This window comes from Oryctolagus cuniculus, chromosome 12, assembly GCF_051225735.1.
Source record: "Oryctolagus cuniculus isolate XC-2025 breed Fujian yellow rabbit chromosome 12, ASM5122573v1, whole genome shotgun sequence".
Taxonomy (NCBI): Eukaryota; Metazoa; Chordata; class Mammalia; order Lagomorpha; family Leporidae; genus Oryctolagus; species Oryctolagus cuniculus.
The window spans coordinates 94,353,802-94,378,387 of NC_142878.1; the positions used below are offsets into that span (position 1 = coordinate 94,353,802).

The following is a 24,586-nucleotide window of genomic DNA, read 5'->3' on the forward strand; positions in this document are numbered from 1 at the left end:
TTATTAAGCAAAATATTAGCGAACTTCCAACAGACATGACCAGAAAAGATCATCAACACAACACATTGTAATCAAACTCACCACAGCGAAGTATAGGAAAAAGGTTCTAAAATGTGCAAAAGAGAAATGCCTGATTACTTTCAAGGATCTCCAATTAGATTCACATCAGACTTCTAATCAGAAACCCTGCAAGCTGGGAGAGAATGGTGAGATATAGCCCAAGACTTAGAGAAAATACAGTCATCCTATTCTATTATACCCTGCAAAGGTCTCATTTGGGAATAAAGAAGAAACAAAAGCCTTTCATCACAAACAGAATGAATTTGTCACCACTCATCCATCCCTGCAAAGGATGCTGAAGATGTTTTACAAACAGAAACACAGAAACACAATCATCAACAGAAAGAGGGTAAAGGAAGAAAACCTTGCAGTAAGGGATCACAGGAAGTTCAAACCATATATTAGAAATATCTTTGGGAACATGGCAGGGCAAAGTCACTACTTATCAGTAGCTGCACTGAAAGTAAATGGCCTCAACTCTAGAGATCCCAGTGGAAAGAACAGGTCATCAAAGAAGGAGGTACCTTTCTCTGAAGGGAGGAGAGAACTTCCACCTTGACTATGACCTTGTCTAAATATGATCAGAGTCGGAAAACTGAAAAGGCCTCCAGAGCCTTGCCAACTCATGACAAGAGCCTAGGGTGATTACTAATGCCATGAACAACAATTGCAATTTGTTAAGTCAACAACAGAAGTCACTGTGCACTTACTCATCATGTAGGATTTCTGTCCTAAATGTGCTGTACATTTTGATTTAATACTATAACTAGTGCTCAAACAGTATTTTACACATTGTATTTCTGTGTGGGTGTAAACTGTTGAAATCTTTATTTAATATATGCTAAATTGATCTTCTGCATATAAAGATAATTGAAAATGAATCTTGATGTGAATGGAAGGGGAGAGGGAGTAGGGGAGAGGAGGGTTGCCGGTGGGAGGAAAGTTATGGGGGGTACCATTGTAATCCATAAGCTGTACTTCAGCAATTTATATTCGTTAAATAAAAGTTTAAAATAAAAGACACAGACTGGCTGAATGGATTAAAAAACAAAACCCATCTATTTGCTGCTTAGAAGAAACACATCTTTCCAACAAAGATTCATGCAGACTGAAAGTGAAAGGTTGGAAAAAGATATTCCATGCCAAAAGAAACCAAAAAAGAGCTGATGTAGCCACCTTAATATCAGAAAAATAGAGTTTAACACAAAAAATGTTAAGAGAGATAAAGAGAGGCACTATATAATGATTCAACAGGAAGATGTAACTATTATAAATGTATATGCACCTAATTACAGGGCACCAGTTTATTTAAAAGATATGTTAAGGAACTTAAAGGGAGACTTAGACTCCAATACAATAATATTGGGGGGCTTCAATGCTCCACTTTTAGCAATGGACAGATCAACCAGACAGAAATCAACAAGGAAACAGCAGATTTACTTGACACTAGAGAACAAACAGATCTAAGAGATATGTACAGAAATATTCATCCTAATGATACAGAATACACATTCTTCTCACTAGTGCATGGGACTTTCTCTAGGATAGACCACATATTAGGCCATAAAGCAAGTCTCAGCAAATTTAAAACAAATCAAAATCAAACCATACATCTCAGACCACAATGGAATGAAGCTGGAAATCAGCAACTCAAGGATTCTCTAGAGCATAAGTAAACACATGGAGAATGTCAGCATGCTCCTGAATGAACACTGGGTCATAGAAGAAATCAAAACAGAAATCAAAAACCCTCAGGAAGCAAATGCAGATAACAACACAACATATCAAAACGTATGGGATACAGCAAAAGCAGTGTTACGAGGAAAGTTTATAGCAATAGGTGCCTACATCAAGAAATTGGAAAGGCACCAAATAAATGAGCTATCAATGCATCTCAAAGATCTAGAAAAACTACAGCAAACCAAACCCAAAACTAGTAGGACAAAAGAAATAATTAAGATTAGAGAGAAAATCAACAAAATTGAATCCAAAAAATTACAAAAGAGAAGCAAAATGTTGAAAGGATTTTTTGAAAAAAAAAAAAAACAAAATTGACTCACCATTGGCCCAACTAACCAAATAAAGGAGAGAGCAGACACAAATCAATAAAATTAGACATGAAAAGGAAATGTAACAACAGACACCACAGAAATAACAAGAGTCATTATGAATTACTACAAAGAGTTGTATGCCAGCAATCATGCAAATCTGTCAGGAATTGATAGATTCCTGGACATATACAACCTACAAAAATTGAAGCAAGAAACATAGAAAACCAACAAAGACCCATATCAAAGTCAGAAATTGAATCAGTAATAAAGGCCCTCCCAACAGAGAAAAGCCCAGGACAAGAGAGATTCACTGCTGAATTCTATCAGACATTTACAGAAGAAATAACTCCAATTCTTCTCAAGCTATTCAAAACAATTGAAAGAGAGGGAATCCTCCCAAATTCTTTCTACAAAGCCAGTATCACTTAATTCCTAAACCTGAAAAAGATGTAGCAGAGAAAGAGAATTACACACCAATTTCTCTAAAGAACATACAACAAATACTCAACAAAATTCAAGCCAAAATAATCCAACAACAAATTAGAAAGATCATCCAACCCAACCAAGTGGGATTTATCCTTGTATGCAGGGATGGTTCAACATTCACAAATCAATCAATGTGATACACCACATTAACAAACTGTCGCTCCCCCTCTTCGTGGAGGAACGACACAGGACCCTGCGCTGTTCTTTCTGTCTGCTCGGCCCTCCCCGGGTTTGCTGCTGGTTCTTCCCGGGTTGGCTACTATCCCTTCCACCTCCGTGGAAGGGCAGTTCCCCCTGGCCACATTTCCCACTTCCGCAGGGGAGCAGCACACCGCCGGCCGGCTCTCTGGGGGGCTGCACAGGTGTTCCTTCAGATGTTCCCCTTAGATGTTCCCCATAGATGTTCCTGGTGCATGCCGTCTCTCTCCTCCTTTATAGTCCTCCTCCGCCAATCCTAACTCGGCTGCCCACACGCCGAGTACGCTGCTCTCCTCCAATCAGTAGCAAGTCCTACAGTTTATTAGTTGAACTGGAGGCAGCTGTGCGGAAGCTGTTTACTTCTCTCCCAGTGCCATATTGTGGGAGAGCAGATGCATACAATAAATCTTAATTCCAGTAACTCAGTCTAGTCCGGTTGCTCCCCACACAAACTGCAGAAGAAACATCATATATCCTCCCAATAGATGCAGAAAATGCATTTGATAAATTACAAAACCATTTCATGGTGAAAACTCTAACCAAATTGTGTATAGAAGGAAAATTCCTCAACACAATTAAGGCAATTTATGAAAAACCCGCGGCCAGCAACCTATTGAATGGGGAATAGTTGGAAGCATTTCCGCTGAGATCCAGTTCCAGACAGGGATGCCAAATCTCACCATTGCTATTCAATATAGCACTAGAAGTTCTGGCCAAGCCATTAGTCAAGAAAAAGAAATTAAAAGGGGTACAAAAAGGGAAGGAAAATGTCAAACTATCCATCTTTGCAGACAACATGACTCTTTATTTAAGGGATCCAAAGAACTCCACTAAGAGACTGTTGGAACTCATAGACGAGTTTGGCAAAGTAGCAGGATATAAAATCAATACATAAAAATCAACAGTCTTTGTATACAGACACTGCCAGAACTGAGAAATAACTTCTAAGGTCAATCCCATTCACAACAGCTACCAGAAAAAACCAAATACCTTGGAAAAAACTTAACCAAGGATGTCAAATATTTCTATAATGAGAATTACAAAATCTTAAAGAACTAGAAGAGGATACCAAAAAATGGAAAAATATTCCATGCTCACTGATTGGAAGAATCAATATCATCAAAATGTCCATTCTTCTTCCAAAAGCAATTTACAGATTCAGTGTGATACCAATGAAAATATCAAACACATTCTTATCAGACCTAGAAAAAATGATGCTGATATTCATATAGAAACATATATTTAGGTGCAGAAGACCTCAAATAGATAAACAAGTCTTATACAACAAATACAGAGCTGGAGGCATCAGAATACCAGATTTCAAGACTTACTACAGGGCAATTATAATCGAAACAGCATGGTACTGTACACAAACAGATGGATAGGCAATAGAACAGAATAGGAACACCAGGAATCAATCCAAACATCTACAACCAATTTATATTTGATCAAGGAGCTAAAACCAAGTCCTGGAGCAAGGAGAGTCTTTTAAACAAATATTGTTGGGGAAACAGGATTTTCACATGCAGAAGTATGAAGCAAGATACCTATGTTACACCTTACACAAAAATCCACCCAACATAGATCTAAATCTATGACTCAACATCATAAAATTATTACAGAACATTGGAGAAAGTCTGCAAGATATAGGCACAGGCAAGACTTCTTGGAAAAATCTCCAGTGGCATAGGCAGTCAAAGCCAAAATTAACAACAGGGATTACATCAAATTGAAAAGTTTCTGTACTGCAGAAAAAGTCATCAAAGTGAAGAGGCAACTGAAAAATGGGAGAAAATCTTTGCAAATTATGCAACTGATAAAGGATTAATAACCAAAATCTGGCAGGTACCACAGCTCACTTGGCTAATCTTCTGCCTGTGGAGCTGGCATCCTGGGTTATAGTCCCTGTTGGGGTGCCGGGTACTGTCCCAGTTGCTCCTCTTCCAGTCCAGCTCCCTGCTGTGGCCTGGGAAGGCAGTGAAGGATGTCCCAAGTGGTTGGGCCCTGCACCCGCATGGGGGACCAGGAGGAAGCATCTGGCTCCTTGCTTTGGATCAGCACAGTGCACCAGTGTAGCAGCCATTTGGGGGGTGAACCGAAGGAAAAGGAAGACTTTTCTCTCTGTCTCTCTCTCTCTCACTGTCTAACTCTGCCCGTAAAAAAAAAAACCCAGAATCTACGAAGAGATCAAGAAACTTCACAACAGCAAAACAAACAACCCACTTAAGAGATGGGCCAAGAGCCTAAAAGACATTTTTCAAGAGGAAATCCAAATGGCCAACAGGCACATGAAAAAATGTTCAGGATCACTAGCCATCAGGGAAATGCAAATCAAAACCACAATGAGGTTTCACCTCACTCCTGTTAGAATGGCTTTCATACAGAAATCAACTAACAACAGATGATGGTGAGGATGTGGGGGCAAAGGCGCAATAACCCACTGTTGGTGGGAATGCAGACTGGTAAAGCCACTGTGGATACAGTTTGGAGATACCTCAGAAATCTGAATGTATCCCTACCACATGACCCAGCAATTCCATTCTTTGGAATTTACCCAAGGAGAATTAAATTGGCAAATAAAAGAGCTGTCTACACCTCAATGTTTATTGCAGCACAATTCAGAATGGCTAAGACATGGAATCAACCTAAATGCCCATCAACAGAAGACTGGATAAAGAAGTTAAGTGATATGTATTCTACAGAATACTACACAGTGGTAAAAGAAATGAAATCTGGTCATTTGCAACAAAATGGAGGAATCTGGAAAACATCATACTGAGTGAAATAAGCCAGTTCCAAAGGGACAACTATCATATGTTCTCCCTGATATGTGACAACTGAGCATCTAAAAGGAAAACTGTAGAAGTGAAACTGACACTATGAGAAGCAATGACTTGATCAGCCCTTGTGATGACTGTCAAGGAACAGCTTACTATTTTATTCATTGTAGTATTTTCTTCTTCTACTTAATACCATTGGTTGAGCTTTTTACTTAACACAGAATTATTCTTAGGTGCTTAAATCAAATTGAAATAAAAAAATAAGAGTTGGAATAAGAGATGGAGGGGATATACAGTTTGGCACATGCTCCCAGGTATTTACCCCTAAGGGTAAAGCTTAAAACTTGCCATGGGACTCGAAATACTAAGAATTGGCATGTACCAATGTCACCTTACTAATTAAAGTGATCAGTTTAAGTCCATAACTGATCATAAAGAGGATTAAGTGTCAAGGGAGCACACAAATAAGACCAGTGTCTGCTAATAATTGCAGAATTAAAAAGGAGAGAACAATCCAGGATGGGAAGCAGGTCACAGAGCAGACTCTTAGAATGACAAATGCCGTAAACAGAACTCTGGCCTCAGAATCACACCTTAAGGCATTTGGATCTGGCTACAAAGCACATGAGAGTAGTTCAGGCATGGAAACACAGGACATTGTGGCGAAAATGACCTTAAAGAAAGACATCTGTGAGTGAGATTCCAGCAGAAAGAAGCGGACATTAAAGAATGAGGTACCTTTCTCTGAAGGGAGGAGAGAACTTCCAGTTTGATTATGACTTGTATAAATAATGTTGGACTTTGTGAACTCAAGAGGCTTCCATAGCCTTGGCAGCTCATGAAAAGAGCCTCAGGTGATTACTGACATCATGAATAAAAGTCTGAACTGTTAAATCATCAACAGGATTCACTGTGCACTTGCTCCCTATATTGGGACCTGTGTACTTAATGTTTTTTACTATGAGAATTAACACTATAACTAGTTCTCAAACCATGCTTTATACTTTGTCTTTCTGTGTGGGTGCAACCTGTTGAAATCTTTACTTAGTATAGAGTTGATCTTCTGTATATAAAGATATTTAAAATGAACCTTAATGAAGAATGGGATAGGAGAGGGTGTAGGAGATGGGATGGTTTGTGGGTGGAAGGGTGGTTATAGAGCAAAGAATCACTATAATCCAAAAGCTGTACTTTTTAAATTTACATTTATTAAATAAGTTTTCTATAATTATAACATATCTGAATAGAGCAATACTGAGTAAGAACACTAAATCAGGAATAATGTGTTCAAATGAAAGATCAGCAAAAATATCTTCATTAATAAAATCTACAAGATTAAAAAAATAACACCAATCTTTTGAAAAGTTAGACAGGTAACTTTTCCAAACTCATCATATGAGGCCAGCTGGTAAAGCCATTATGGAAGTCTGTTTGGAGATTCCTCAGAAACCTGAATAATAACCCTACCATAAAACCCAGCCATCCCATCCCTTGGAATTTACCCAAAGGAAATTAAGTTGGCAAATAAAAGAGCTGTCTATATCTAATGTGTATTGCAGCTCAATTCACAATAGCTAAGACCTGGAATCAACCTAAATGCTCATCAACAAAAGACTGGATAAAGAAATTATGGGATATGCACTCTATAGAATACTATACAGCATTAAAAAATGAAATCTGTTCATTTGAAACAAAATGGAGGAATCTGGAATACATCATGCTGAGTGAAATAAGCCAGTCCCAAAGGGACAAATATCATACGTTCTTGAATGGTGACAACTGACTGAGCACCTAAGAGGAAACCTGTTGAAGTGAAATGTACACTATGAGAAAAAATGACTTGATCAGCCCTTGTCCTGACTGTTGAAGAACAACTTACTATTTTGTTCCTTTTAGTATTTTTGTTCTACTTAATGCCAGTGGTTGAACTCGTTAATTAACATGCAATCATTCTTAGGTGTTTAAATTTAACTGAAAAGTGATCTCTGTTAAATATAAGAGTGGAAATAAGAGGGTGGGGGGATGTACAGTATGGCCCATGCTCATCAGACATACCCCTAGTGGTAGAGTTAGAAACATGCCAGGGGATTCCAATTCAATCCCATTAAGGTGGCAGGTACCAATGCCAGCTCACTAGTCAAAGTGATCAGTTTCAATTCATAATTGATCATAATGATAGGATTGAGAGTCAAAGGGATCACCTAAACAAGACTAGTATCTGTTAATACTAACTGATAGAATTAAAAAGGAGAGAACACCTAAGAATAATTGTGTGTTAATTACAGAGTTCAACCAATGGTACTAGAACAAAAAAATACTAAAATGGATAAAGTATTACATTGTACATCAACCGTGTGGACAAGAGCTGATCAAGTCACTGTTTCTCATAGTGTCCATTTCACTTCAAGAGGTTTCCCCTTTGCTGCTCAGTTGGTTGTCACCAATCAGGGAGAACATATGATATTTGTCCCTTTGGGACTGGCTTAATTCACTCAGCATGATGTTTTCCAAATTCCTCCATCTTGTTGCAAATGACCGAGGTCTTAGCTATTGTGAATTGAGCTGCAATAAACATTAATGTGCAGACAGCTTGTTTGTTTGCCAATTTCATTTCCTTTGGATAAATTCCAAGGAGTGGGATGGCTGGGTTGAATGGTAGGGTTATATTCAGGTTTCTGAGGAATCTCCAGACTGAATTCCATAGTGGCTTAACCAATTTGCATTCCCACCAACAGTGGGTTAGTGTCCCTTTTTCCCCACAGCCTCTTCAGCATCTATTGTTGGTAGATTTCTGAATGTGAGCCATTCTATCTGGCGTGAGGTGAAACCTCATTGTGGTTTTGATTTGCATTTCCCTGATTGCTAGGGATCTTGAACATTTTTTCATGTGCCTGTTGGCCCTTTGGATTTCCTCTTTTGAAAAAATGCCTATTGAGGTCCTTGGCCCATCTCTTAAGTGGGTTGTTTGTTTTGATGTTGTGGAGTTTCTTGATTTCTTTGTAGATTCTGGTGATCAACCCTTTATGAGTTGCATAGTTTGCAAATATATTTTCCCATTCTGTTGGTTGCCTCTTCACTCTCCTGACTGTTTCTTTTGCAGTACAGAAACTTCTCAATTTGATGCAATCCCAAATGTTAATTTTGGCTTTGACTGGCTGTGCTTCTGGGGTGTTTTCCAAGAAGTCATTGCCGGTACCTATATCTTGCAGGGTTTTTCCAATGCTCTCTAATAATTTGATGGTGTCAGGTTGTAGATTTAAGTCTTTAATCCATGTTGAGTGAATTTTTGTGTATGGTGCAAGGTAGGGGTCTTGCTTCATGATTCTGCACATGGAAATCCAATTTTCCCAACACCATTTATTGAATAGACTGTCCTTACTCCAGGGATTGGTTTTGGATCCTTGATCAAATATAAGTTGGCTGTAGATGTTTGGATTGATTTCTGGTGTTTCAATTCTGTTCCATTGGTCTATCCATCTGTTTCTGTACCAGTACCATGCTGTTTTGATAACAACTGCCCTGTAGTATGTCCTGAAATGTGGTATTGTCGTGCCTCCAGCTTTGTTTTTGTTGTACAAGATTGCTTTAGCTATTCGAGCTGACTTACTTCAAACGGTAGAGTTAGAAACATACCAGGGGATTCCAATTCAATCCCACCAAGGTGGCATATACCAATGCCATCTCACTAGTACCAGTGATCAATTTCTGTTCACAATTGATCATAATGATAGGACTAATAACCAAAGGGATCACATAAACAAGAATAGTGTCTGCAAATACTAGCTGATAGAATCAAAAAGGGAGAGAATGATCCAACATGGGAAGTGAGATACACAGCAGACCCACAGAATGGAAGATGTCCTAAACAGCACTCTGACCTCAGAATCAGCCCTTAAGGCATGTGGATCCGGCTGAAAAGCCCATGAGAGTATTTCAGGCATGGAAAGACAAGACACTCTGGGCGGGGGGGACCTAAAAAAAGATCTCCGCAAGTGAGATCCCAGTGGAAAGAACAGGTCATCAAAGAAGGAGGTACCTTTCTCTGAAGGGAGGAGAGAACTTCCACTTTGACCATGGCCTTTCTAAATATGATCAGAGTCGGTGAACTCAGGGGGCTTCCATAGCCTTGGCAGCTCATGACAAGAGCCTAGGGTGATTACTGAGGCCATAAAAAGAGTGTCAATTTGTTAAGTCAACAACAGGAGTGCACTTACTCCTCATGTAGGATCTCTGTCCTTAGTGTGCTGTACATTGAGATTGAATTCTATAACTAGTACTCAAACAGTATTTTTCACTTTATGTTTCTGTGTGGGAGCAAACTGTTGAAATCTTTACTTAATGTAGGCTAAACTGATCTTCTGTATATAAAGAGAATCGAAATGAATCTTGATGTGAATGGAAGGGGAGAGGGAGTGGGTAAGGGGAGGGATGCGGGTGGGAGGGACATTATGGGGGTAAGCCATTGTAATCTATAAGCTGTCCTTTGGAAATTTATATTCATTAAACAAAAGTTAAAAAAATAAAAATAAAATAAAAAGGAGAGAACAACCCAAGATGGGAAGTGGGATACACAGCAGACTCATAGAATGGCAGATGTCCTAAACAGCACTCTGGCCTCAGACTCAGCCCTTAAGGTTTTAGATATGGCTAAAAAGCCCATGAGAGTATTTCAGACATGGAAAGCCAAGACACTCTGGCAAAAAAAAAGACCTAAATGAAAGATCTCTGTGAATGAGATCCCAGTGGAAAGAATGGGGTCATCAAAGAAGGAGGTACCTTTCTCTGAAGGGAGGAGAGAACTTCCACTTTCACTATGGCCTTGTCTAAATAAAATCAGAGGTGGTGAACTCAAGAGGCTTCCATAGCCTTGACAGCTCATGGCAAGAGCCTCGGGTGATTACTGACGTCATAAATTAGACTGTCAATTGTTAAGTCAACAACAGGATTCACTGTGCACTACTCTGCATGTGGGATCTCTGTCCTTAATGTGTTGTACTATGTGAATTCATGGTAAAACTACTACTAAAACAGTACTCTATACTTTGTGTTTCTGTGTATGTGCAAATTGTTGAAATCTCTCCTTAGCATATACTAAATTGATCTTCTGTATATAAAAATAATTGAAAAAATGAATCTTGATGTGAATGGAATGGGAGAGGGAGTGGGAGATGGGATGGTTGTGGGTGGGAGGGAGGTTATGGGTGGGAGGGAAAGCCTCTATAATCCAAAAGTTGTACTTTGGACATTTATATTTATGAAATAAAAGTTAAAAATAAATAAATAAAGTTTAATTAAGGAAATTATAAAAAGTTTTCTATAATAATAATATCTCTGAATAGAGCAATACTGAGGAAGAACATTAAATGAGGAATAATGTGTTCAAACGAAAGATCAACAACAAACATCTTCATTGCTAAAATCTACAAAATAAAAAAAACACCAATTTTTTGAAAAGTATTATACAAATTGTTAGGAAGGTAACTTTTCCAAACTCATTATATGAGGCCAGTTTTTCCTAAAGTGACCTGATAGATTCAAGATCTCTGTTTATCTCTGATTCTCTTTTTTCAAATAAAAACTTACAAAGCAGAGTCCCTGCTGAATATAATGCAACACTGTCATCCTAATAGAATTTATATTAGAATATCTGTGCAAAATTTGATAGTAATTGAATCCAGTTTGGAATCCAAAAAAATCCAATTTTTTGAAAAGTATTATACAAATCATTAGGGAGCAACTTTTCCAAACTCATTATATGAGGCCGGTTTTTTCTAAAGTGACCTGATAGATGCAAGATCTCTGTTTATCTCTGATTCTCTTTTTTCAAATAAAAACTTACAAAGCAGAGTTCCTGCTGAATATAATGCAACACTGTCATCCTAATAGAATTTATATTAGAATATCTGTGCAAAATTTGATAGTAATTGAATCCAGTTTGGAATCCCCCCCCCAAAAAATAAAATAAAATGGTCAGATATCATAATCAAGCCAGATGTAATATAGAAACAGGGAAAATATGAATGTAATTCATAATTCCAATAATTCACATCAATCAAAAATAAACATCAGTATAATAAACTAGATGCAGAAAACATTTTGTATAAAATTATACATTCACTTATGAGAAGTAAATTGAGCAGAACACTTAGAGATTGCATATACTTCAATTACAAAACCCTTGCATTTGAGGAACCTGAGCCAGATTCTATTGAATGCCAACAAAATGAAAGCATTTACCCTATAATTGGAACCATAAAATGATGCACATTTTTTACTTCTATATTCAATACTGCAATGTAAGGTCTAGGCAAAACAAAAAGAAAAGGGAAGGAAATAAAAGACACAGATATAGAAAAGAAGAAATTGAAATTATTTATTTTTCCAGATGATTTTATTCTATTTATATGGAAATGCAACGAGTTCAACAACAGGCCACCTGAACTGGTAAATGGACTGGTAGATTTGTAGGATATAAAGTAAGCACAAAAAATCAGAATAAGTTTTATATACCTATACTATTGTGAACCCACTGAAAAAATAAATTAAAAAAGAAATTAAATTCACAATAAGAAATAAAATACCCTGGATAAATTTGACTTGTGATGTAAAATGCCTCTACAGCCACAATTCTAAAGCCATGATAAAGAATCTGAGATCAAAAGACCGCTCATATTCACAGATTGAAATACTTTCTAATATTTCCATATTATCCAAGTTAATTTACAGACACAATATGTTTTCCATCAAAATCAATGGAATTCATCATGTATCTAGAAAAATAAACCTAAACCTCATATCTTCACATATATTAAAAAATGTTCCACATAGAAAAGTAACTCTTGAGAAACAGAACATGTCTGGAGTTACAACAAATGAGTTCAATACATACCATAGAAGTATGGTAAACCCTGGCATAAAAACTGATGAATAGACCAGTGTAAGAGGATAGAGGCTCCCAAAAAGAAATACAGATACATACAGACAATGGATCTTTTACAAAGCTAACAAAAATACACTGGAAAAGGTATAGTCTATTCAGTAAATTGTCCAGAGGCAACGGGATATCCATATGGACATGACTAAACCCAGATGACCACCCCTCTTTTCCTATACAAAGTCAACTGAAAGTGAGTCATGGATGTAAATGTAAGAACTCAAACTTACAAAATATAGAGAAAACTATTAAGACATTGACATAAGCAATGGCTTCTTGATAAGATACCCTAAGAACAGGCAATAAAAAACTAATAGAGAAACCTTATATCAAACTAAGAAGATAATTCACAACAAAGAAGACAAAGAAGACAAACAAAGAAGACATCAGAGTGAAGATAAAACCCCTCTTAACTCCTATAAAACCAGCATCACTTTAATTCTAAAACCAGGTATATGCACAAAGCAAACTAAGACCAATATATTTGATAAATACAGATGCAAAAAATCCTCAAAATACTTGCTAATCAAACATAACAACACATTAGAAATATAACTCACCCAGACCAAGTGGGAATGCACTAGATAAAATATGTCCTTGATAAAAACCTTGAACTGGGAATAGAAGGAATATTCATGAACACATTCAAGGTAGTTTATGACAAACACAGAGCCACCATCAAATTGTGTGGGTAAATTGGAAGCATTTCCACTAAGATCTCCAAGGATGCTCACCCCCATAATTGCTATTCAATATAGTTCTAGAAGGCTTACTGAGAGCCACCAGCAAGCAAAATCCAAGCAAAGGGATACAAACTGGAAAGGTTGAAGTCAAATTATTATTGTTGACAGAAGATATGATTTTATATATAGGGAAGCCAAAAGACTCCACCAAGAGACTATTGGAACTCAAGAGAGGTTGGTAAATTTGCAAGATAAAATCAATACACAAAATCCAATAGCATTTGTATAAAAAGACAATGCTATGGCTGAGAAAGGACATGCAAGATCAGTTCAATTCACAATAGCCAAACAAATGGGAATAAATTTAAATAAAGAGGTCAAATATCTCTACAATGATAATTACAAAACATTTTTTAAATAAATAGGAGAACATAAAAACGGAAATATCTGTCATGTTCATGGATTAGAAGAATTAATAGAATCAAAATGTCCATACTACTGAAAGCAATTTACATGTTCAATATGATCCCAATCAAAATAGCAATGACATTCTTCTGAAAAAAAATGATAGAAAAAATGATGCTAAAATTCATATGGAAGCCCAAGAGATCCTGAATAGCTAAAGCAAACTTAAAGAATAAAACAAAGCCAGAGGCATTGCAATATCAAATTTCATGACAACTACAGGTCAGTTAGAATCAAAAAAAGCCTAATACTGGCACAAAAATAGACATGTAGACCAATGGACTGGAGTAGAAATTCCAGAATGTAATACACTCGTGTACAACCAACCGATCTTTGACAAAGGAGCCAAAATCAATGCCTGAAAAAAAGGTACTCTTCAACAAATGTTACTGGAAAACTTGGATTCTGCATGTAGAAGTATGAAACAAGACCACCACCTTACAATTTATACAGAAATGAATTATAGATGGATCAATGAAATAAAACAATAACCTGATAACATCAAATTACTAGATGAAAATATTGGGAAACTCAGGAAGACATTGGCATACACACGGAACTCTTGTTAAATACCCCAGAATGATAGGCAATCAAAGCAAAAATAAACAAATAGGATTGCATTAAGCTAAGATGCTTATGCACTGCAAAGGAATTGCTCAACATATTGTAGAGGCATCCAAGAGAACAGGAGAAAATATTTGCAAATCTTGCAATGGTTAAAGGTCTAATATCCAGAATCTACAAAGAGTTCAAGTAATCCAGAACAGCAAAAACAACAAAAATCCTGTCAAGCAATGGGCAAAGGACAAAACAGACATTTTTGAAGGATGACATTCAAATGGTCAACAGAAACATTTAAAAATACTCAGGATCATTAGCCATCAGGAAATGCAAATCAAAAGGATGATGAGGGTGAAACCTCACCCCAATTAGAGTGGCTATCTTTCAAAAATTATAAAACAATAAATGTTAGCAAATACATGGGTGATAAAATACTATAATCCACTGCTGCTTAAATTGTAAAAGAGTACAACCATTATGGAACACAGTCTGGTAATTTTTCAGTAATCTGAAAATTGTTCTACCGTATACACAGCCATCCCACTCCTAAAAATTTACCCAAATGGAATGAAATCAGCATAAGGAAGACTAGTCTGCACCTTATGGTTATTGCAGATCAATAGCTAACATCTGACATCAACCTAGAGATTCATCAACTGAATAATGGTTAAAGAAAATGTGGTATATATACACTATGCAAAACTACTCAGCTATATAAATTAATAAGATCTTGTCTTTTACAACAAAGTATATGCATGTGGAAGCCATTATTCTCAGTCAAATAAACCAGCACAAAATAAACAAATAAACAAAGCACAAAGAAACAAAGCACAAAAATGCAATGTTGAGTTTTGGTTATTGCTTACAATCCTTGTCTATACTCTTGATAAACAGTGATTTTTCTACTTGTTCCATTCAATTCTTTATTTGGTGCAGAGTTAAGCTTGTGATTATAAAATAAATTGAAATTATGCAATTATGGATATAAAAAGAAACAATAAGAGAGGAAGGAGGACAGAGGGTCAGAGCATGGGCAGGAGGGAGGTTAGGGTGGGAAATATTATGCTCTTAAGTCTGTGTATATGAAATACATGAAATTTGTTCACCTTATATGAATAAAATTATTTTAATACCCCAGTAGACTGGGATAACGTATTTGCCAATTCTGCATTTCATGAAGAACTGAAATTCAGAATACATATGAAACTGCTGAAATTATGCACAAATACATCTAAGAATTGGGAAAGGATCTGAACAGGCATTTCTGTAAAGAAGAAATACCCATGGTCAACAAAAATGGGAAAACATGCCATATAATTATTATATAGGAAAATGCAAATCAAAAGACACTAGGTGTCACCTCACTAACAAATGCTAGTGGGGTATGAAGAAAATTAAACTTTAATAAGTTATTGGAGCCTGCACTGTTGTGTAGCAATTAAAGCCGCCACCTGCAGTGCCAAAATCCTGTATGGGGACTTGAGTCCCAGTTGCTCCACTTCTGATCCAGCTCTCTTCTGTGGCCTGGGAAATCAGTGGAAGGTGGCCCAAGTCTTTAGGCCTCTGCTCCCACATGGGAGACACAGGAAGAAGCTTCTGGTTCCTGGCTTTGTTTTGGCCCAGCTCTAGCCATTGCAGCCATTTGGGGAGTGAACCAGTGGATGGAAGATCTCTCTCTCTCTCTTTCTATCTGTAACTATGACTTTCAAATAAATAAATATTTTAAAATATAAGATATTGATAAGAATGCAAGTTAGCCTGAGCATTATGAAGACTTAGTATGGCCATCCCTCAAAAAATGAGAAGGGATAAACCTCTCCAACCATTGTGTATGTATCAGAAGGAAATTCAATCTGCATGCAAAAGAGATTTCTGCTTTCTGTTTTGACTACAGCAGTATTCATAGTAGTAAATATTTGGAACCAACCTAGGAATCTATCAATGTGTTACAGGTTTTCCAATCCTAATTCAGTGATTAAAAAGGATTGAAATATTATTTGCTTCAAAATGGGTGGAACTGGAGATCCTTAAGTGAAGTAAGACTGGCATAGGAAGAAATAAATTTCACATGTTCTCTGATCTATGGGTTTCTAAAAAATGGTGGATATAAATATAAATGTTTTTAATTAGGATGGGAAGATTCATTACTGGAGATACTGGGTGGTATGATAACAGATATAGAAACAGAGTTAGAAAGGACGAACCAGTTGCAGTGTTCCATAATACAGTGTTGTGACTTTAGTTCATGATAAGATACACTGTATAAGAAATTGGAATGGGGGAGCTTGTAGGCCTTAAACACAAAATAAGCAAGGAAAATCCTCATTTTCTAGATTGATTAAATTATGTTGTGTATGTACTCAAATGCTTCACTGTATCCTGTAATAATATACAAGTAGTGTTAATCAAAGACTGAGCAAAATTTTAAAAATCAGAAATGTCTCTATATTCTATCAATGAACTATCTGTAATATGTGATTAACAAATGACATCATTTACAAAGCATAAGGAAGTAATAAGGCAATAATCTCCAGTCCTGCTAAGGATTATTTAAATAATCTTAAAATCTAAAAATCAAGGTTGCCTTTCCCATTGAACTTTCTGCTCATCCCTTGCATGACTTTCTGATATTCTATGAATGCCATTGTTGCAAAGCTAAACTTGAACCTAAATGGAAGAATCGTTGTAAGGTTTTAATATGTATTTATTTACTTGAAAGGAGGAGGGACAGTAGTGGATAGATCTTCCATCCACTAGTTCACTTGTCAATGTTTGCAAAACCTGGGGCTGGTTCCAGTTTAATCTAGGAGCCAGGAACACCTTTTGTATCTCCAATGTAGGCAGAAGGTACATGAGTACTGAAGACATCATCAAATGCCCCTCAGATACATTGTAGCAAGAATCTGGATTGGAAGTGGGGAATGGCCAGGACCTGAATGAGGACGATAAATATGAGATGAGGGCATCCCAAGTCGTGGCTTAACTCACTGCTCATGACCCCATCCCTTTATACTGTTTCATTCATTCTTAATACTGTTGTCAAATTACAGGCATGATGTTCAAACTTGGATCCACGTATTTCAGTTTAAAAAAAGGCTTAGGGTAACTGTTAAGATTAATAAAACTGTATTCCACAATTGAGAACCCGGGTGCATTTCCTGATTCTGATCCTAACTCCGGCTTCCAATTAAAGCAGACCCTGGGAAGTCATGATGATGTCTCAAGACATGTGGTTTGTGCCACCCACATGGAAAACCTGAAGTGAGTTACCTGCTCTCAGGTTTAGATCTGATCCCTCCCTGGAAGATGTGAACATTTGCAAAGTGAACTTGTGAATAGGAGCTCTTTCTCTCATTCATTGTCTCTTGTTTTCTATCAAGTCAATTTTAGAAAATAATTCATTAGACATAAAGAGCAACATAGTCTTGGAAGTCATCCAAGTAAAGACTGAAAGCAAATGGAGGTATAGCAAAATATTTATATTCTTTATTCCAATGTAGCCTAACAGATAATATTATCATTTTAATAAAAGCTTAACAATAAACAGTGTTGTTACAGTTTCTGATCATTAAAAATAATGACAGAAATTATATAAACAATAGGAGTAAAGAGTTGAGAGCATTCTTTTATAAGATATCTGAGCTTCCAAAGAAATAGTGTTCCAAACCAATTTTATGTGCTAAATACATTACATTTTTGTGAACTTAAGATACATATGTGCAGGTTTCAAAAGTAAAATAGAATGAAGATATAAAATGATTAAATAGAAAATATGCAGAAACATGGTCCATTATAACACCATTACATTGAAGCCTGGAAAAGCAATATGCACTTCAGGTTAATCAGGATTTGTGTCAGAAAATTTAAAAGGGTTACACAGTGAGATGAGCAGATCATTTTCTATGAGGATAGTACAGTGTTTCATATCAGTGTTCATAGATAGAGCATCAGAATATTTAAGAAAAATGCTTACAAAACTGCAAGGATTGCCCAGTGTTTATCAGAACAAATAAATACAATGGCATAAATACCCAACCAGGGGTAATTAATAGTTATCCATATGTCATTGTGCAGGTACATCAGCTAACACTAGATGGAGAAAATAAATAAATGAGGTCACTTCAAGTGTTGAAAAAGCACAAAAATCAGTACAAATGGAAGAAAAGATAGACAATCCATTTTAACTATCAATGTTTCCTACAGAAGCACAGTCTATACACAATCTATAACATGACAGCATTTTGCCATAATGTAACAAAAAAGGCCAAGAATTAGCAGATGAGGAACAAAAATCAAGAAAGATATTGTCACAAATACCAAACAAAGCTAGCAAAACTCATGGTTTAGAGAAACAGAAAGTAAGGAAACAAAAACATCAAAGAACCAGGACTTCCCTCTTGGGGGCAGAAGTAGAAGAGATTGGGAAAATACCTGAACTGACCAAGGCCCCTATATTTTCCTGAATATTAGTTCTATGGATGTTAACATTCTTATTCAAATTTAGCAGAAAACAAAGATGTCAACAATTGTCTTCCTTTCAGGTTTTATTACTGTATATTAGGGATCTATGCAAGAGTATATATGTCTCACATGAAATCATGGCACATAATTTCTAAACTGGTGTACTAAGTGCAATTGAAAGGAAACAGCCTATTTATCCCACAGTATCAAGGGACACCAAACTCAGGTTCCCAGACTTTGGGGATCACTCTCAGGAGATGCAGACTAAGGGGATTAACTCTCAGGAACTAAGACAATCCTCAGCAGCCAGAACATTTAATTCCGAGAGTTCTACACTTTTTACTTTTCCCTCCCAACAGTTTGCATTGGCTTCCTCCTCCAAGGTCTTAATTCTCACCAGAAGCCAAACACTTAAAATCAGTTTAAGTCTGTGACCTGTGCAGTCATTTTCGTGATCACTAACACCAAATGTGTGTTGTTTGCTTAATATCAAACAACACATCTATAACACCTATGACTTACCAACGTTCAATTCTGACATTATATAGAGTTAGTAGACATAATGGATGAAGATTTTAGCGTCAACACATCCCAGGCATATACCAATGAAAAGCATGTATTTGTACATGTACCAATGCCATCTCACTAGTACCAGTGATCAATTTCTGTTCACAATTGATCGTAATGATAGGACTAAGAACCAAAGGGATCACATAAACAAGAATAGTGTCTGCAAATACTAGCTGATAGAATCAAAAAGGGAGAGAATGATCCAACATGGGAAGTGAGATACACAGCAGACCCATAGAATGGCAAATGTCCTAACAGCACTCTGGCCTCATAATCAGCCCTAAGGCATGCGGATCTGGCTGAAATGCCCATGAGAGTATTTCAGGCATGGAAAGCCAAGACACTCTGGGGGAAAAAAAAACCTAAATGAAAGATCTCCACGAGTGAGATCCCAGTGGAAAGAATGGGTCATCAAAGAAGGAGGTACCTTTCTCTGAAGGGAGGAGAGAACTTCCACTTTGACCATGGCCTTTTCTAAATATGATCAGAGTCGGTGAACTCAGGGGGCTTCCATAGCCTTGGCAACTCATGACTAGAGCCTAGGGTGATTACTGATGCCATAAACAAGAGTGTCAATTTGTTAAATCAACAACAGGAGTCACTGTGCACTTACTCCTCATGTAGGATCTCTGTCCTTAGTGTGCTGTACATTGAGATTGAATGCATTAGTACTCAAACAGTATTTTTCACTTTATGTTTCTGTGTGGGAGCAAACTGTTGAAATCTTTACTTAATGTATGCTAAACTGATCTTCTGTATATAAAGAAAATCGAAAATGAATCTTGATGTGAATGGAAGGGGAGAGGGAGTGGATAGGGGAGGGTTGTGGGTGGGAGGGACGTTATGGGGGGGAAGCCATTGTAATCCATAAGCTGTACTTTGGAAATTTATATTCATTAAATAAAAGTTAAAAAAAAGAAAAGCATGTATTTGATTTTCTGGCTCCAGTCAAAAGTATGAAGTTATCCAGAGATCCCCTTTAAAGCTATCTTATTTGCATGAGCTTAGCTATGGCCTGAAATTTGTGTATTAGACAGAATCATAGCCACTCATATTGCCCATGAAATATCTGAGTCTTAAAATCAAAGGTACAGGAATTGAGGAGAAAAGAATTTTTTTCTTTTACCAGTCACAAATGAACTCTCAAATTTATAAACCATTTTATAGCCAGCAGAATCTGATATTCTGAGATATTCTCAAATGCTACAAGCTATCATTTGACTAAACCAAATTTGGATGCATAATGAAACTACTGTGTGTTCAACAGTTTATTTGATTCTCAGTTCTCACACCAGTTAGCTTGGGGTTGGGGAGTGAAGAATGATTGGCCTTTACAAAGATTTTACTCTCCACACAAGGGTGTGAAGGCATTTAATCCCAATTAAGAGAGATTAATCATTGGGAACAGGTGGGACCCTAATGACGTGATTAGGCTAAATCAATTCATGTGATTATTGAGTGACTGCTTATTCCCAGGTGTGTGCTATAGAAACTACTTCATATTTGAACCTCCTGCAATTTCATTATTTGGTCATATGGTCTCTGTGCCACCCAAACCTCTGCCAACAAGATGACCATCAACAGATACTGCCCTCCGACCTTGGACCCAACCCATGAGACAAATATCATTTCTTTCTAAATTACTGAGCCTGCACTATTCTGTTATTAGCATCAAACAAAACCTGACTCAGAACCTAGGAAGAGCCGTGCTGACAGGACTGAATTGTAAACTAGTGACCTCGTTTCTCAACCAAAGGATATCAGATCACATGTGGAAGTTCATTTCTCCATGTGGATTCTGTAATCACCATCAATTTGGAAAGCTGTGCGGCCCCACGGTTCACACAAACCCTTTTCCTTTAGACACAGGACAGGACACCAAGGTCCTGGCTACTGGCCCAGCTCACCTCCTGTGACCATAGAATACTGGTCTCTGACACTCACCACTTTCCAGCTTCCAACGAGTCCCAGCATCCTCCTGAGGGCTCCTGAGTGTGGTGAGGGAAGTTCACAGAGCAGCAATGGGTGAAACACCTGAGACCTCTCTCAGGAACAAACCCAGAAAGCCTAACATTGGGATGCCAGGAAAGAAGATGCTGTGTGGTTCAGCGGTGTTGCCTTTGAACACCTGATTTTAAAGTCTTCCCTAACAATGAACATGCATAACATCAGAGAACACACAGCCAATCCAAATGCTCCTAGCATGAGGGCCGTAGCTTGGGGTTGTGGCAGGTGGGGGCAGAGAGGAACTCTGCTTGGTCTCAGGTCTGAAACTGCCTCATCTTTGCAGCTTGATCCTCCCAACAGCAGGGGCCGCTCTCACCTCCCTGATGATCATGACATCAGAGCACTATCCCTCCCTCCTTTTGCCAGGACCCTATTAAAATCTTGTGACCCTTGGACTTTCAATAATGGTCTCATGTGTAACAGAATGCTGAATCTTTCCGGTATTCTGGGTCTTTATCTGGGTCTTTATATTATTTATATTCTTGGCTCTTTTTTAAGGTCATTTGACTTTTAAAAAAAATTGACTCCAGGACTATTTTAAGATACTAAAAAATACATTACATAGATTGACCTCTCTTCCTCTTGTTTCCATTACAGATATTCACTTGTAGTTCTGTATTCTGTAATTTAATATTGTTGTCTGTTTCACTCTTACTGGCATGTCATAACACATTGGGTTTATATATTGATCTTATACACAGTAATCCTGCATAATTCTCTCGTCAGTTTTTATTTGTTTTGAATTTTATGGGATTATCTCCATATATAATAGTTTAATTAACATTTATTGATGGTTTTGCTGCTTAAAAGCATATCCTTATACATAAAATTTTCTCTTTTTTAAATTTCCTAACTGCACATCTAGGACATTATTGAAGACAGAAAATAAAAGGAGAGCGTCTTGTACAGCTGTGTTCCGAGGGAAATAGCTTTCAGTGTTCTATGACAATTATGCTTTATATTATAGGTGCATTGCAGTCCATCTTAGTTATAACATGTAATAACTATTTTTACTGCTTTGCTCACAGTTTATTTTTGTGATTAGATGCTTAATTTTATTCGAAACTTTTCATCTTTTAATTGCAGTTACCATGTGATTTTTTTGTGTTTCTCTTCCACATGAATTATTTACATGTTTTATTTTGAAATGTTAAACACCTTGGCATCTTTGACTCTATCTTGCTTTTTTATTGATCTCTTGTGATTTCATATTTTGCCCTTTATTAACATTTTGCTTAAAATATTTGTACCTCTTTTTATAAAGATATGTTCTTTTTTTGAGGGTCTTAAACAACAAAAATTTATTGTCTCACTGCTCTGGAAGCTGAAAGTTCAAAATTGAAGTGTAGGCAGAGTTGGATTCCTCTGAGGCCTCTCTCTCCTTAGCTTGCAGAGGATGCCTCTCTCACTGCCTTCTTTTTTTAACTTTTATTTAATGCGAGGAGTGCCTGTGGGGTTTCAGACCCAGTATGCCAGTGGGCCTATCACTGGTGACTATCTGGTGACTATATGGGTGGATGAGCCTCATCAGTGTCAAGGAAGGTCCAGAGGAACCCATGAGATTTCCCTGAAATCCATCAACTTAGGAGCCCCCTCAGCACAGCATCAAGTACAGAGTATTCTGCTTTTGTTGTGGATGGCCAGATTGGGTACCAGCCGGTGGATAATGGATAAAGGGAAGTCAGGGAGAATTCACATGGTGGTACACTCAGTAGTGTGTCAGGAAGCTGCTGCTGTGCACGCTTCTTGGATGTTTGTGCTTGGGGATTTTCCAGGTCAGTTTGATAGTGAGAGCCTAATTTCAGGGGCTATTAGACATCAGAGCCAGGAGATTTGGTTTGACCTGAGGGTCAAATATATACTTATATTCAAAATCCAGTATTTAAATAGGTTATATTTTGAATATCTATTCTGCACAGTTGTCTCATTCAATAATAAGTGGTTTCTGTTTCCTTGTTGCAGGGCAGGCATTGTTTGTGGTTACGCCATTTGTGTGTAACATTAGCATTTTGTTTTGAAAAATCTGAAAGGACACTGCAGCTGTACTGATAGCGAATATCTGTGTGATTTCTCAACTGATTGTCCACCAACCAACTTTCAGGCCAGGCAGTAATTCTCAATATATTTGCAACAGTGAGACAAATATTGCAAACCAATTGGGAATTTTAGCCTTCTTTAGAGGAATGCAGCAATAACCAGGAATTAGGAGTGAAGTCAATGTGTACAAAGGAATGGAGACACAGGTGTCCTGACATGGGCTGTATGAATCAGAGAGGTCAGCATGTGAGGGGAAGATAATGGCTACATGTAGAGGAGCTGGAGACTCATGAGGATTGGTGTAAGATACAAGCACAGTAGGAGCCACTTGAGGAAAGAGGTGGTGTAAACAAAAGGGATGGAGACCCTGAAGCCAGCCCTTGCTGCAGGCACAAGGATAGGCTACTAAGAGCAGGCTTGAATGTCAAAGATTTTTAAATGCAAGATTACAAGGATGAACATCAGATCCAGCCACAGAAAATGGTAAAATTGCTGATAATATATGGTTTCAGGAGCAAGATCAGAGATACTAGTCTGGCATAGCTGGAAGGCACATAGGGCAAATAGTTGGCAGAGTGATGGAGGATTGGCAAACACAGAAAGAAATAGAGGAGATGTCATATAAATCAGTGCACAGATAAATTTATAGGCTCAAGATATTATGTGAGAAGACAGAGACCTAATCATCCTGACATCCTTCTTAAGATCTAAGATGAACTATACAGCAATATAGGATAGTGAAAATGGAGAATATCATCAATATAATGCCTTTAGTAAGACTGTACCACAGAAACAAATAATAAAGGAAAAGTGTTTTTAAACATAGGAGCAGACGGTTGGCACTGTGGTGTATCAGGTAAAACTGCCGTCTGCAGTGTTGGCATCCAATATGCGTGCCAGTTCAAGTCCCAACTGCTCCACTTCCAATACAGCTCTCTTCTATGGCCTGGAAAAGCAGTAGAAGATGGAACACATCCTTGGGCCCCTGCACCCACATGTGAGTGCCAGAAGAGTCTCCTGACTCCTGGTTTCAGGTTTGCCCAGCTCTGGTCATTTCAGCCATTTGGGGAGTAAATCTTGGATAGAATACATCTCTCTCTCTCTGCCTCTGCTTCTCAGTATCTCTTCCTTTCAAATAAATTAATATTTTTTTATAAAATGAGTAGAATTAATAAAGACTAGTATAATCTTAAGAAAAAGTAAAAATATGCAACACAGATAACCAGTGACAGAAATCCAAACAGCATTGTTCTTGACCAAATTAATAAAGTTTAGCAACACAGTTAAAGAATA

At 37.3% G+C, this 24,586-nt stretch overlaps 1 long non-coding RNA gene across 1 annotated transcript in view; it reads right to left on the reverse strand.

The window, feature by feature from the left end:
• The window catches only part of LOC149123170 (uncharacterized), a 41,896-nt gene extending 20,301 nt beyond the window's left edge, over positions 1-21,595 (reverse strand). The window contains exon 1 of the long non-coding RNA XR_016218574.1: positions 21,194-21,595. This is a non-coding gene — a long non-coding RNA (uncharacterized LOC149123170). The remainder of the gene's footprint in view (positions 1-21,193) is intronic.
• Positions 21,596-24,586: the final 2,991 nt, after the last annotated feature.